We start from the raw sequence: 15,905 nt of genomic DNA on the forward strand, positions 1-15,905 counted from the left end.
AGGTCCAGAGTTCGAATCCCAGCAACCACATGGTGGCTCACAACCATCCATAACAAGATATGGCTCCCTCTTCTGGTGTGTCTGAAGACAGCTACAGTGTATTTACATATAATGAATAAATAAATCTTTAAAAAAAAATTAAAAAAAAAATAGGTCCAATATTGTACAATCCATATACACTTTCTGCTTGTTTGTACATGACAGTGTCTTGCTGTGTATCACATAATGATCTTGAAATCATGCTTCTATCTCAACCTCTCTATTAGTAGGATTGTTTATTTAATGTTTTTACACTATACTATGGTTTTTACAACAGCTTACATATTTCAAAATTATTTATACAGACAAAAGAAATGTAGACAATTAATTTGGGAGGTGGCTTTTAAGAGAATAACAAAGAGTGAGACTGAATGTTTTGCTTGATATTTATAATTATTGTATCAATTTTGAAAAAGAGGACCTTATAAGTTACTCTTTTTCTTAGATGAATGCTTTTCAAAATCATTATAGCCAATGAACTAGAATCTAACCCTCACCTAATGTCTGTGCCCCACTCCAAGCAGAAGCATTGTTCATTGAAACAGTTAATGAATGGCTTCATGGATAGACCATCTTAATACACACACCATTTCTTAAATGAATGTAACCTGTTCCCTGTGGGCTGAAAATGATGACAATCACTCAAGTCAAATATCTTTGACCATATCAAGAAATCTGTATCCAAAAATTGTGCCTACAATTCATTCCTTAGCTGAGCTACTTTGGAGGTAAAATCCTGTGGTGATGTGAGGGACATTGAAGTACAGCCTTATTACAATGAACTCCAGTGTCTAAAAATTGTTCTTATTTTGAATTTGTACCACAGTAAGAGCCAATATTTTAAAACAAACAGAAAGACTTTATCTATTTAGCCAGGCGGTGGTGATGCACGCCTTTAATCCTAGCACTTGAGAGGCAGAGACAGGCAGATTTCTAAATTCAAGGCCAGCCTGGTCTACAAAGTGAGTTCCAGAACAGCCAGGGCTACACAAAGAAACCTGTCTCGAAAAACCAAAAAAAATAAAAAAATAAAAATAAAAAAGACTTTATCTATTTATGTTCCTTTAATAACATGTCCATCATTTTTTATGATTGGTATAAAAACATATATTGTGTTGAATATAATAAAAAAAATTAGTTAAATAAAAAAAGAGATTCTTTCTTCCAGCTTTCCAGTATTTATCCTGTTGATTGCCAGTTGCCTTATTGCTCCAATGAAGACTTCAATTGTTTTATTCAGTAGCTTTAAGAATGTAAGAAACCAGGCTGGTGAGATGGTTCAGCAGGTAAGAGCACTGACTGCTCTTCCAAAGGTCCTGAGTTCAAATCCCAGCAAATACATGGTGGCTCAAAAACATCCGTAACAGGATCTGACGCCCCCTTCTGGTGTGTCTGAAGACAGCTACAATGTACTTACATATAATAACAAATAAATCTTTGGGCTGGAACAACCAGAGTCTGAGTTGAGCTAGCGGGGCCAACCAGAGCAAGCAGAAGTCCTAAAAATTGCTACAGTGTACTCATAAAATAAAATAATAACTGTTCTTTTAAAAGAGAGAGAGAGAGAATGTAAGAAACCATGACTTGTTTTGGGTTTTGTACAATGGCTTTGAGTTTCTCTCCATTCAAGTCGATATTAACTATGGGCTTGTCCTATATTGACATAATTATATTTAGGTATATCACCTGTGTGCCAATCTCTCCAGAACTTTTATCATGAAGCGGTGTCTTCTTAAAGACATTGCCCAGACACACTTTAATGATCATGTTTTTTGGTTTTGGTTCTTTTGATTTTGTTTTGTTTTTTGTTTTTTGGTTTTGTCTTTCAGTTGATTTATGTGGTCAATTTTATATATATATACATACATATACATATAGTATATTGAAGCATCCCTACACATCTTGAGACAAAGTCTATTTTGTTGTTTTATATAGAGACAAAGCCTATTTTGTTGTTATAAACTAAAAACACATTTTTAGTGTGTTCTTGTCATCGTTTGCAATTTTTAATGAGTATTTTTGCAGCAGAATCCATGAGGGAAATTGATCTGTGGTTTGGATGTCAGTGTAATTGAAGTTTCATAAAATAAGTTGGGCAATTTTCCTTCTGTTTCTATTTTGTGAAATAGTTTGAGGAGTATAGGCAATAACTCCTCTTGGAATGGCTGGTAGAATTTTGTGTGAAAATGATCTGGCCCTGGGCATTTTTTGATGGGGACACTTTTAGTGGTCGCTGCTATTTTACTGATAGTCTGTCACTACCAGTGTATGAGAACCACCATGCAATTCAAAGTGGAGTAGTGTTGCCCTTGCAAACTTAGGTGCCTTTGATTTGGTGCATACATGATAAGAATAGAAATGTCAGCTTAAGGCCTTCTTCCTTTGATGAGTATGTGATGCCTTTACCTACCTATCTTTTTGGATCAGTTTTCAGTTAAAGTCTATTTGGTTAGATCTTAAAATATCTACAATAGCTTGCTTCTTAGGTCCATTTGCTTGGAATTTCTTTTTTCTAATCCTTTACTCTGAGGTACTCTCTATCCTTGAGTTGAGTTGAGTTTCTTGGGTCAGCAGAAAAAAATGGAACCTGTTTTTACATGCACTCTGTTATGCTGTGTCTGTTTTATTGGGGAATCAAATCTGTTGATACAGAGAGATATTAATGGCCAATAGTTGTTGATTCCTTGTATCTTGTTATTATTCTTTTGGTGGTGGTGGTGGTGGTGGTGGAGTGGTGGTATATCTGTTTTGGTGGTGGTGGTGGTGGTGGTGGTGGTGGTGGTAGTGGTGGTGGTGGTGTGTGTGTGTGTGTGTCTGTGTGTGTGTGTGTGTGTGTGTGTGTGTGTGTGTGTGTGTGTGTGTCTATAGCTTACTTCTTTTGCAATTACTGGTCTGAGACTACTTATTTTCTGTAATTTTTGTGGTGGTAAATTAATCTCCTTAGGTTAGAGTTTTCCTTGTAATGGCTCCTGTAAGTCTGCTTTATTCAAAAATATTGCTTAAATTTGATTCTATCATGGAATACCTCAGTTCCCTTATCTGTGGTGATTAAAGTTTTTGCTGGCTATAATAGTCTGGTCTGGCATCTGTGGTCTAGTAGAGTCTGCAGCACATGTGTCCAGACTCATTTGGCTCTTTTTTTTTTAAGATTTATTTATTATATCTTAAGTACACTGTAGTTGACTTCAGACACACCAGAAGAGGGCATCAGATCTCATTACAGGTGGTTGTGAGCCACCATGTGGTTGCTGGGATTTGAACTCAGGACCTTCGGAAGAGCAGTCAGTGCTCTTAACCGCTGAGCCATCTCTCCAGCCCCTCATTTGGCTCTTAGAATATCTTCAACACTTGAGAATCTCAGGCCGGGTGTGGTGGCGCACGCCTTTGATCCCAGCACTTGGGAGGCAGAGGCAGGCGGATTTCTGAGTTCGAGGCCAGCCTGGTCTACAAAGTGAGTTCCAGGACAGCCAGGGCCACACAGAGAAACCCTGTCTCAAAAAGCAAAAAAAAAAAAAAAAAAAAAAAAGAGAGAATCTCAGGTTACCCCATACTATTACTTCAGGTTAAACAGAGATTCCAGAGACAAGAACTGAGACACCAGGGGTCTCAGTATCCCTCAGAGAAGGAATATTGTAGTAGTCAATGAATCTGTAGGAATTGCAAAATCAGACTTTCTGGTCCTCAAGACTCCCTTTGATCAATTTCTGCCTAACACTTTAGAGGCATCTGAGACCTCTACCTGGGCTGTCACCTCTGTATGCTGAATCTGGCATTACTATTGGACAGATAGAAGTCAGACATGGCCAGCTGATTCAGTGTCCAGAATATGTTTGATTTATCACTGGATTCAATTTTGGAAGTCATCCAGGCTACAAACCCAGCACTTAGAGAGCACCATCTGCCAAAACCAAAACTAAAGCCTGTTCTATCACAGTCCATAGTACTGTGGAATTTTCTAAATATTCTAACCTTACTTTTTGTCTTCCAAATTTCTGCTCCTCCCTAACTCTTCTTATTAACTAAATTGTATCAATGCAGAATACGAGAAAGGTTCCCTAGGAAAATGGGTTCCTAAATGCCCAATGTATGTGCCAAACTGCTAATATATTCTTTCTATTCACTTAAATCCAAGACAAAGCAATCTTCGCTGTGGCTACCCTATATTTCTAAAGGTTTATTCTTCTAAGATTCCAGAAACCAGACATGGATATACTTGTGGTCTCAGAGCCCCTAACAGTGTAGCCACATCAGGTGTTCAAAGAGCTCCTGAAAGTGTTCTCCCTGAGTTCCAGGTACCCAAAAACCACTTTGAACAAATGTTGCCTAACACTGCAGAAAGATCTGATACCAGCAATATAAAGGAAACAGATCAGAAGGTAGACTTGTCTCTCAAGTCTGGAGCAGAGTTTGGTGAAGGAGTCTTCTGTTTGGACACATAGAAGAGATCACGCTGCAGCCACTATCCATGGTACAAACTCTGTGAGAGAGACATCACTAGATTCTTCGTGTATGTCCAGGGGTATGAACATGTGTTGACCTTTCATGCAGTGTCTGTGTGTGTGTGTGTGTGTGTGTGTGTGTGTGTGTGTGTGTGTGTGTGTGTGTTCCTCTCTGTTTCTGTCAGTTTTGTTTTCCTGTGATGAACAGTGACTTTCTCTGACATAAGGACTACCCCTACCCTGACTTAAGATCTGAGCCCCCTCCTGTTTGGGGGATGTGAAACTGAAATTTTGACCCTGTTGTGTTCTCCTGAAAAAATCCCCTACCAAAAACAAATTCCACCTGTAATTTTGCTTTGCCCTAGGACATTGATCTACCCATACAGGATTATGTTTTAGTCATTTTAAAGCTAGGGTGGCTGTTATCTTTGAAAGACCAACACCAGTCATATCCTGCTTGTGGACAACCTGGACAGCCTGAGCTTTTTCTGTTTCTTTGTCTGTTTGTTTGTTTTGTTTTGTTTTCCTCTGTGTAGCTCTGGTTGTCCTGGAACTCACTCTGTAGACCAGGCTGGCCTGGAACTCAGAAATCCATCTGCCTCTGCCTCCCAAGTACTGGCATTAAAGGCATGCGCCACCACTGTCCTGCTGTGCTTGCTCTTGATAATAGCTTTTAATATTATTCTCAGAAGCACTCTTCATTTTATTGTTTATTTCTGATTTTGAAAGAATGTTAATCTGTGTTTTCCATTGCTATAACAAATCACATCCCCATAAATTCATGGCTATCCTAGTCATATATGGTTTTAGTTTACCTATTTGTCCTTCTGACCCTATTCCCATCTGAGATAAAGTTCCAGTTCCTAGAAGCTGAATATTTACTTCCTAAAGAGGCCAATCTGCATGCCAAGATTTTGATGAAATCATTGTTACATCTGCTCTTATGTCTACTAAAGCTTCCATTTCAATGTCATTTATCTGTGTTTTTAGTTTTGGTCTCTGATCCTGTATATCAGGTTGACAAAATATTTGTTTGCTCTTCTCTCTGAATTTTTTGTTTTAGCTACTGAAGCTCTTTTTACTTTAAGTATCTCCAGAACAATGTTGTTTTTTAACAACAGGCATTAAATCTTTTAATTACTCTGTGACTGAGTTTCTCCCAAGCTGACAAGGAATGATTGAATCAAATTTGATACCAGGGCCTGCAAAACACCCTCTTTTCTTATTGCAAAGGCTTACCTTGCCTATGCCGTGTTGCTCTTCATTCATTACTCCAATGCCAGCCTTTGCCACAGCTTCTGCATATTCCAGAAGGCTGAGTTCTTCTCTTTGGATTATTTCTAGAAAAACATTGTTTCAAGGAATGCCTTGTCTACAATCCATTTTCAAATGGCTTTGCTTACCACAATTAAAATGTCTCCCATTTTTATTTATAATACCTTTAGAAATTACTTCTATCAAATTAGCACCATACACATGAGATCCAATATCAACTATATCTCTAATCCATGCTGCTGTTGGTGGTGATCTTGCCTTTAAAGGTCTAATCAACCTTTGGCATTCTGAATTAGCATTTTCAAAAGCCAAAGATTTAGTCAGTATTTTTCTGACTTCTGAATCTGATATTATTCTATTTGCAGCTGAAGTCAATCTTTGCTAAAGAAATCAATGAAAGCTTCTTTTGGCCCTTGTATACTTGTAGTAAATGACACAGAACTATTTCAAGACCCTTCAGTTTTGTCCCAAGCATTTAAAGATGCTAGACTACATAGTGCCCAGGTGTAACCATCAAATTCAAGGTGTGCCATTGTAATTCAGCATATTGACCTTCATCTAGCAACTGATTCCGGGAAATATTAATGCCTATAGTCTGATTTCCTTGTTCTAAGACCCTGGCTTTCTGTTTCCACCATGTTTGTCACTGTAACTGAGGACCAGCTTCCAATATTGCTGTTGACAAATCTTTCCCATCTTGAGGATAATTCTGTCCTGAGTTGCCCATGAATTTAATCTCTGCTTCACATAGGATGAATACATACCATAAGAAATGACCATGTCTTTAACTCTCCTCAAATATAAAATGTTATAGGATCCCATTTAACTTTTTCACAACCTTGGGGGTGCCTATCTTCTCCTGGTACATCTTGTATAGTAACTAGATACTCTAAGGTTGGGTTTCTAACAACCTAGGGCCACTCCCTTTCAGTGTCATTATGCAGTGGTGTTGTAGGCTCTTGTCTAAATTCCTCTATCTGTGTCTGAATCTCTAAATGTTTTTTTTTTCTTTAGAAAGCCATTTTGGCTATTAAGGATATTATGAAATACCAAAATGATAATAATCATAATCTGTATTGAGCCAATTTCAGTTAAGTTAGTTAGCTTTTCTATTTTCAAACCCTATAAAGTGTCCTAAAGCCATCTATCATGGTGCTTCCTTAACTCTCTCTTTAAGGGCATTCCAGATGACTTACCAAATCCCATGACTTGTCAGTTTGTCTGCAGGTGGAGTGACTTCTCCATGAGAGCCCTTCTGAAGTTTTGCCTTTTGTCCTCTTCACTAATACATTATGAAAAGGCACTAAGCTTGTCAGCTTTTTACTATGGCAGCATTGGAAGACTAGCGTGTGATCTTTTGTCTTAGCTGGTTCAACTGAAGTTTGGTGAGAATATATTCATCAAAATAATCAACAAATTCTGTGACTCTTCCTTTGTGTCTAGACAGTGATGACACCATAGCATTTCCAAAGAAATGGAAGAAGTAACTTCAAAATTAAAATTAAAAATAAAGGATTGGGCTAAGACAGCCTGGTTTTAAGGACTCAGATATCAGAGTTACATCCAAGGACACACAAAGGGATAATTAAAGAATGGAAGAATCTGTTGTACCTCTAATGCATCTGCACATAAGCTGGTAATTGGTTGCAGTTATCAGGAGGCTACTCGACACACTGAAGGCCCACTTCATGTGTAGATATCAGCCTAGAAGCCCAAACTGACAATTTCTCAAACATGACAATGGGCTGTATTTGAGAGATATGTAATGAGCCCACGGGTACACAGGACATTATGTTGCTTCTCACTATTTATCAGAATGTTATGCAGGGTTGCCCGATCCTCTTCAAAGCCAGAATAATCTCTCAGTTTGAAGGTACAGCAGAGTAAGCATGCCAGTTCTTAGTTTGAAGAGGCTAGAATTCACCAATGGAAGTGAACACTTAGGATATTCATGAACTTCACACACCCTTAGGTGAATCTGAGAGAGTCTTTCCAAGAAAGACTATGGAGCGTGTGGGGGAGACCACCACTGAAAAATGGGTGGAACCATCCCAGGGAAAGTGGGTCTGGGTGGAACAAAAGTCAGAAAGAAAGCCACTTTCAGTGGTTCCTGATTCTGCTTCCCACACACAGCATAAGAACTCTTCCACCTGCCCTCTGTGATGTGAACCCTAAGACCGCCGACAAGGTAAAAAACAAAAACGAAAAACAAACAAACAAAAAAACCCTCTGAGTTAAAGATTAGCCTGCTCTATAGAGTTCCAGGATGACTATGGCTACACAGAGAAACCCTGCCTCAAAAAAAAAAGTAGTCTAATATGTCTACTTTGTCTACTTTGGAAAACTTTCATGAGTTAATTCTAAAAACTTGGATTCTGTCACTACTGGATGAAATATTCTGTAGATTTTGTTAAATCCATTTTCTTTCCAGTCCAAAATTTTATTTAAAAATGTAAAATTAAAATATAATTACGTCATGTCTTCCTCCCTCTCCTCCCTTCAACACTTCTATATCCCCAACTCCTCTCCCATCTCACTCCCTCTCAAATCTGTGGCCTCTTTAACTTATACATAATATATATAATATATTCATTTTAATATACATATATACATGCATGTATGTGCCACCTGCTGAATTGAAAAAAAGAAGGAAAAATTAAATTATATTTTAATTTTTAAAAATAACAGATAATTGCTCCTAGCCCTGTGTGTGAAGTCATAGTGTCGTCAGCAAAAGAAACTCACCGTCAACTTCTGGGAGGTAACCAAGGCTGTCATAAATAGCCTATATTATTTAGGGAGTCTCTTTGAACTGCCCTGACCAAAAGTTTGAAAGGAGATCTCTCATGTCTGACACTGAAGTTTTGGTTAGATGGTCTATAGCTCTTGGGTGGATCCTTTTCACTCCAAATGGCACAATTTCATTTAAACTATATACATATGCACACATATACATATATGTGTATTTTATATAATTTTAGGTAAATATAAAATAACATGACTCCCTATAGCTTTCTCAAACATCCTTAACATTTATCTATCTGCCATCTTTTCCTCTCCTTCCATGTTCCTCCCTTCATATCATCTATACCTTGCTATTTCCACCTCTTGAATCCCACCACTATGGTTCCTTTTGTTTCCTGGTGTCTGACGTTAGCTCAGGTTATATACTAATATTGGAACATTTGGGGCTAGAAACCACAAATGAGAGAGAATATATGGTATTTGTCATTTTGGCCTGAGTTAACTGCTGCAGTTGTTTGAATAAGAATGGTCCCAATAGGCTCATATATTTGAATGCTTAGTCACCAAGGAGTTACTCTTTTAAAGGATTAGAAGGATTACAAGGTATGGCCTTGTTAGAGGAAGTATGTCATTGGGGGTGAGCTTTAAGATTTCAAAATCCTGGGCTGGAGAGATGAGTCAGCAGTTAAGAGCACTGACTGCTCTTCCAGAGGTCCTGAGTTCAATTCCCAGCAACCACATGGTGGCTCACAACCATCTGTAATGGGATCAGAAGCCCTCTTCTGGTGTATCTGAAGACAGCAACAGGATACTCACATAAAATAAATAAATAAATAAATCGTTAAAAAAAATATATTTCAAAATCCCATGCCAGGTGTCTTAGTTAGGGTTTTACTGCTGTGAACAGACATCATGACCAAGACAACTCTTATAAGGACAACATTTAATTGGGGCTGGCTACAGGTTCAGAGTTTCAGTCTATTATCATCAAGGCAGGAACATGGCAGCATCCAGGCAGGCATGATGCAGGAGGATCTGAGAGTTCTACATCTACATCTGAAGGCTGCTAGAAGAATACTGACTTCCAGGCAGCTAGGATGAGGGTCTTAAAGCCCACACCCACAGTGACACACTACTCCAACAGATAGCGCGTCATTCCCCAGACCGAGCATATACAAACCATCACACCAGGCCTGGTCTTACTCTCCTCTTGCTGCATAGGGATCAGGATGTACACCTCTCAGCTGCTTCTCCAGCACCATGACTGTCATGAATGCTACTGTGCTTCCCACCATGATAATAAAGGACTTATCTTTTAAAAGAAAGCCCCAATTAAATTCTTTGCTTGTACAAGAAAAAGGGTGCTTCTTCATAGCAAAAGAACAGCAACTAAGATGCTTGATCAATATAATATTTCCTAATTCCATCCACTTCCCTGCAACTTTCATTATTTCATTTTTCTTTACAGATGAATGATACTCCACTGAGTTTGTATATCACATTTTCATTATCCATCATGAATAGATAAGTTGAAGGACATTTAGGTAATTTTTATTTCCTAGAAATTGTGAACAGAGAGAGCAATACTGTACATGATCGAATAAGTATCCAGGAGTAGAATGTCAAGTCCTTTGGGAATACATATGCCAAGGAATAGTTGAGCTGGATACTATGACATATTTTCTTAGCTTTTTGAGAATTCACCCACTGATTTCCAGAGTCACAATTTGCAGTTACACCAACAGTAAATAAGTATATTTTTTAATTTACTCATTTAACTTTTTTTGAGAGAGAAAGAGAGCATCCTAGTATGAATCCCTCCATGGCCTGGAAGTTACCATGGAGACCAAGCAAGCCTTGAATTCACATAGACTAGTATGGCTCTGCCTGTTCAGTCTAGAATTAAAGGCATTCACTACCAAACCAAGGTTTCTTAAGTGAAAATCCTGTGAAGAATCTCTGACACTTAATTCATTGCCAGAATCTTCATGTATCAGCTTCATTGATCCATTAATTAGGTGTCCACATAACAACTCCTACAGTGGTCTTGAACTCTAAATTCAGCAAAAGCTGTGTTCATAATTATGAAACCAACTATGATAGTTTGAATAAGAATGGTCCCACAGGCTCATATATTTGAATGTTTGCTCATTAGGGAGTGGTACTACTTGACAGGGATTAAGAGCTGTGGCCTTATTTGAGTAGGTGTGGACTTGCTGGAGGAAGTGTGTAATTGGAGGTGGGTTTGGGGGTTTCAGATGGTCAAGCCAGGCCCAATATCACTCTCTTCCTACTTCCTGAAGATCCAGATGTAGAACTCTCAGCTACCTCTCCAGCTCTATGTCTGTTTCGATGCTGCCACACTTCCCACCATGCTGAAAATGGACTAAATCTCTGAAACTGTAAACATGTCCCAATTAAAATGCTTTCTTTTGTAAGAGTTGCTGTAGTCATGGTGTCTCTTCACAGCAATAGAACACTGACTAAAGACATTAACATTCTGTAATAAAAACAGTTTAGAGGAAATTTTATAAGGATGCATTAAATACCCATGAAATCCTGCATTTGATAATAGCATGAGAACATATAATTTTCCCCAGGTGCTTCAGCTGTAAAACTGAGATAATAATGGACACTTCACAATTAGCCTCATTATTAATGAAGAGAACTTTAAGCTAGTGATTAAAAGTTGGGACTTAAAACCATGAAACTTATTAAGTTACAGTAAGTCTAGATAGAAAAAATTCCAATCCTTCTTCCAAATGTCTCCCCCTCTTTTCTTCATACTATAATTACTTTGGAGGGTGGGGAGGAAGAGAAGGGCTTTATAGCAATATGATCATACCAGGAAGGACCAAGTCTAATGACCAAAATCCATCTTCAAAGTGCTTACAGGAGACTCAGCATAATCTAGAAAAGAGGAACAAGGGCAAGGGTTCGGTTGGTGGGGGAGGCCTCCTACATAGCAATACAGGCTCTCTTAGTCTGGCTGTGGTCTACCCTATCATTATCTTGGTCCATTGTCTGAGGATCTGCCTTGCAGAGTTGTTAGCACCAAGAAGGTCTCTGACTAATGAGTAATTACTTCCCTTTGTTTATGTTCAATTAGGTGTTTTGTTCCTGGAATCTAAGGTAACTACAGAGAGGAAAGACTCTAGAGCAATCAGAACTCAAAAGGAAGGCAATAAAGGTAGAGTCTGAAACAAAATGGAATTAGGTTAGTCAGTACTCGGTCCTCTTTCAAACCCCCACTGTCAAACCATCATTCTAAGTTTTTATAAACACTTATTGATTGTGTGTATGTGTGTGTGTGTGTGTGTGCGTGTGTGTGTGTGTGTGTGTGTGTGTGCACATGTTTATGTCACAGCACATGTGGAGATTAAAGAACAACCTGTAAGAGTGATTATCTTCTTCCACTATGTGGATCCCAGGTATTGAACTCAGGTCATTAGACGTGGCAACAGGTACTCTTACGCATCACCCATCTTATCATTCCCCTCATCCCATTACTGTTGAAGTGGTCTGGAGTGGAAGACCCAGTTATAACTCCCCCTTTTTCTTGCCCATTCCTCAGTCTTGAGGGATTTGGAACCCAGTGCCATTGACTTGACTGAATACTGATGGACTGGTACATAGATCACATCCAGGTTCCTGAAGTATGTATATCAAGAGAAACCAGATGCTTATGTCTATAATCCCAGTACTTGGAGAGCTAAGAAAGGAGGACCAACAGTTGAAGAACACCCTTTGGCTATATAATGAGTTCAAAGTAAACTTAGACCAAGTGAGACCCTATCTTGGATAAGGCTTTTTTTTTCTCCTCTCAAGTTCTGCTTTCAAGTGCCTAGGTACTACAGACGCAGAACAAAGCCAAGAAACATTAAAAACAAACAAACAAACACATGGTTTTCTGAAGGAAACTGGAAGCTTACAAATTTAGATTGAATTATAACTATGATAATTACCTAAAAGGAAATTTTGGCTACTTTAAGACAACTTAATGAAGGTCTAACTCAGATTAAATAATCATGTACATAAAGCAATTATAGCATCTGTCACACTGCAAACACCTTGTCCAGGGAAGCCCTTTCTGAGAAATCAGAAGCTACATTGACACCAAAGGAGGGGGAGGGGTTAGCTATGGGAGAAACTAGGGCAAATCATGGCAAGCAGACAACAGACACCAAGACAGAAAGGACTATGGGATATTCAAGGAGTAGAAAAGAAATTTGGAAGGCCAAGGCACACACCAGTAAATGAGAACATCTGCCAGACTGCTCCAGGAATAAAAAGAGAATATACAATAACTATAAATACTGAATCAAAATACCAATGATGCAAACTAATTGTAGTAGCCTGAAAATGGGCATGTACTTCCTCCTTCCAAGTACCTCTTCAACCATTCAAAGGAAAGATTTGCCTTTCACTGACCCAGATCCTCACTTCAGGGCCTTGCCCTATGCATAACAATTAAGGAAGGGGACATCCTTCCTGAAAGATGACTGGTGAGAACAGGTCCAAGGGAAGCACAGAAACAAGCAGCAAAGTGGCAGTATCAGTAACTCAGGTTAGCCACTCACCTAAAAGAATGCCTTGGTTACCACACAGACAGACAAGATACACAAAACAATGTCAAATTACTTTTCATTTACAAACAAAATTATGTAGTCAACACAACATTTTGTCTAAAACATGTTCACATTGGAATGGCTAGAACACACTGACTAACATATGCAATACCTCAGATACCTATGACTTTCTGTAGTGATGACACTCTATCAGTGCCTGTCGAGCATAAAATACACTTATATTAATTACAGTTGCCATGATGCTATATAATAGCCCTATTAAGCTTTCTTAACTGAAATTTTGTTTTCTTTAACCAACATCTCCCCAGTCCCCAACCCTTCCTCACTGAATCTGACAACCATCTTACTGTCTGCTTGTACAGGTTCTATTTTTTTTAATTATACTTATAAGTATGGTCATATGACATTAGTCTATCGGCGCCTATTTCATTTAACATGTGCAAGTTTACCCACGTTGTTGCAATAAGTTTTCTTTTCATAATTCTTTATTACATTTGTTTACTTATTTACTTGATAGTGTGTGTATGCACACATTACTGCATACATGTTCAGAATATGTTTGGAGGTCAGACAACAAATTGAAGGAGTCCCTTCTCTTATTTTACCATGTAGATCATGGGAATTGGACTCAGGTCATCAGGCTTGGTGGCAAGATATACATATGCAGATATAAAATTTTTTGATTATTGGGTCTGAAGAGAGTAAGTTGGAAGACTTTGTGCTACAAGTATTAGTATGATACTAATGATGATAAAAGGATGATAAACACACACATGCACACAGTCTCATGTATCTCAGAATGGCCTCAAATTCAACAGTGGCTGAGAATGACATTGGACTCCTGATCCTCCTGTCTGACTTCGAAGATTTTAAGTAAACCTGCCATACACATCAACAGCTTCCATCTTCTTCCATCTGCTTCTCAAATCACTGCCCGATCTCCATTTTGTTCCTCTAACTTATTCATTCTCTCTGTTATTTCTACTTCCTAGGATATCTCAAATTCCAGAAACAGTGAGCCCTGAAGGCTTGCACCCTATAATGGGAACTGGAATTAACTCACAGAGCTAATGATTTCCCAATTGCAATCGGGACCTTGAAAGATGAAATCTAAGACAAGGAGCCACCCGACCAGATCCTAAAATTGCTACAAGTTTCTGGGCTAACAACTTACATACCTACCCCAACCACAATTTGGTTCTTACCCTGTACAATCTTGCAGCTATCCCTAGCCCCTGGAGGCAGTTCTCAGGATGTCATTAGACCACTGTCTTTCTGACCTTAGAAACTCAAAAATAAAGTCCCTAATCCCTTTCCTATTGTACTCTCGCTGTTGTCTAGAATTGTGGTATGTAACCAACTCTATTCCTTCATGTCAGGCACCTCTAGCTCTAGCCTCCAACAAAAGAGAAAGCTTTCAGATAAAAATGGGTGTCTTGGCCAGGCGTGGTGGCACACGCCTTTAATCCCAGCACTTGGGAGGCAGAGGCAGTTGAATTTCTGAGTTCGAGGCCAGTCTGGTCTACAGAGTGAGTTTCAGGACAGCCAGAGCTACATAGAAAAACCCTGCCTCGAAAAACAAAACACAAAAAACAAAAAACAAACAAAAAAAGGGTGTCTTAGGTAAAAGACAGAAGAACTTGAAGGCATATAAGACTCACTGTGAAACAGAGTAGAGAACAACTATTATTATTGTTATTTGACTTTATTTATATGGGTGTTTTGTCTGTGCACCACATGCATGCCTGGTGCCCACAGAAACCAAAAGAAAGAGAGGGTATCCAATCCCCTGGAACTGGAATTGCAAACAGCTGTGAGCTGCCATGTGGGCGCTCAGATTCTAACCATTGCTTTTAAACTTACGAACCATATCTCCAACTCAATGCAGATTTCTCTTCCTTTCTTTGTTTTTGTTTTGCTTTTTGTTGTTTGGTTTGGTTAGGTTTTTGAGATAAGGTATCATTATGTTGTCTTAGCTGGTTTGAACCACCCACCTCTGCCCCTAAGTGCTAGAATTAAATGCTTTATGACACCACTATCCAAATATTAGACTATCCACAACTCCTTCTATTAGTTTTTCATTTCCTTTGTAATTATCATTTTAAAACTAGTCAATCACAACAAACGCCGGGCAATTGGGGTCAGGGGAGCGTGGGGCAGTCACCACCTGTCCCCTGTGTGCTTGCTAACTGTAGTTGGATCTTGGTGCACCCTTTGACAAAAATAATTGCTTTGCTTCTGTATTCCTTTGTGGGACACTGAGATTCTTCTGTTCCCAGCACAGAAAGAACAAATCAGTGAATCAACGGATAGTCTTTAAACTAACAGGCTCCCATTAGACAGTTTGGGCTAACTCTATCGAGCCAGACCAAGAGCAATTTCTTTGATAGAGACGGTTCTTACTAGAGTAAAAGTTGATATACATTTTCAGTACACAGACACATATGCGCGCGTGCGGAGAGAAGGGGCACCTGAAGAGTGTACCTGTTAAATAGTAGAGACTGACAGAGTTTTAAATGTATGTGCACGTGTTCTACACCCAGAAGACCAACACCATCAACCCGCACCTAGTGGTTATCCACTCCTTGTGTGTGCTCCTGTTCGGCCGAGATGATGAGTCTTTCGCTGGCTGGAGCGTTAAACTGCCTGTGAACAAGGAACTAAACTAGGCTGTCTCGCTGCGCCAGTGCAGTAACCGTGGCTGAGAGCCGGACGCAAAATCTCCCGGAACCAAAAGCGGGTGTAGAGGATTCGGTCCGCCCGGATTCGGAGAGGCGCCAGCACTGTGGGCGGCGCGCGGCTCCGCCCTCCACCCGCC

At 39.1% G+C, this 15,905-nt stretch overlaps 1 long non-coding RNA gene across 2 annotated transcripts in view; it reads right to left on the reverse strand.

Moving 5' to 3' along the window:
- Positions 1-15,836, reverse strand: part of Gm36010 — a 32,080-nt gene extending 16,244 nt beyond the window's left edge. The window contains exons 1-3 of one of the 2 annotated variants that reach the window (XR_375841.3): positions 15,655-15,836; positions 11,344-11,408; positions 5,718-5,818 (exon numbers count right to left, since the gene is read on the reverse strand). This is a non-coding gene — a long non-coding RNA (predicted gene, 36010). The remainder of the gene's footprint in view (positions 1-5,717; positions 5,819-11,343; positions 11,409-15,654) is intronic. The other variant, XR_867460.2, reaches the window with a different exon arrangement.
- Between the last annotated feature and the right edge of the window lie 69 nt (positions 15,837-15,905).

The sequence above is a fragment of the Mus musculus genome, chromosome 3 (genome assembly GCF_000001635.26).
Source record: "Mus musculus strain C57BL/6J chromosome 3, GRCm38.p6 C57BL/6J".
Classification (NCBI taxonomy): domain Eukaryota; kingdom Metazoa; phylum Chordata; class Mammalia; order Rodentia; family Muridae; genus Mus; species Mus musculus.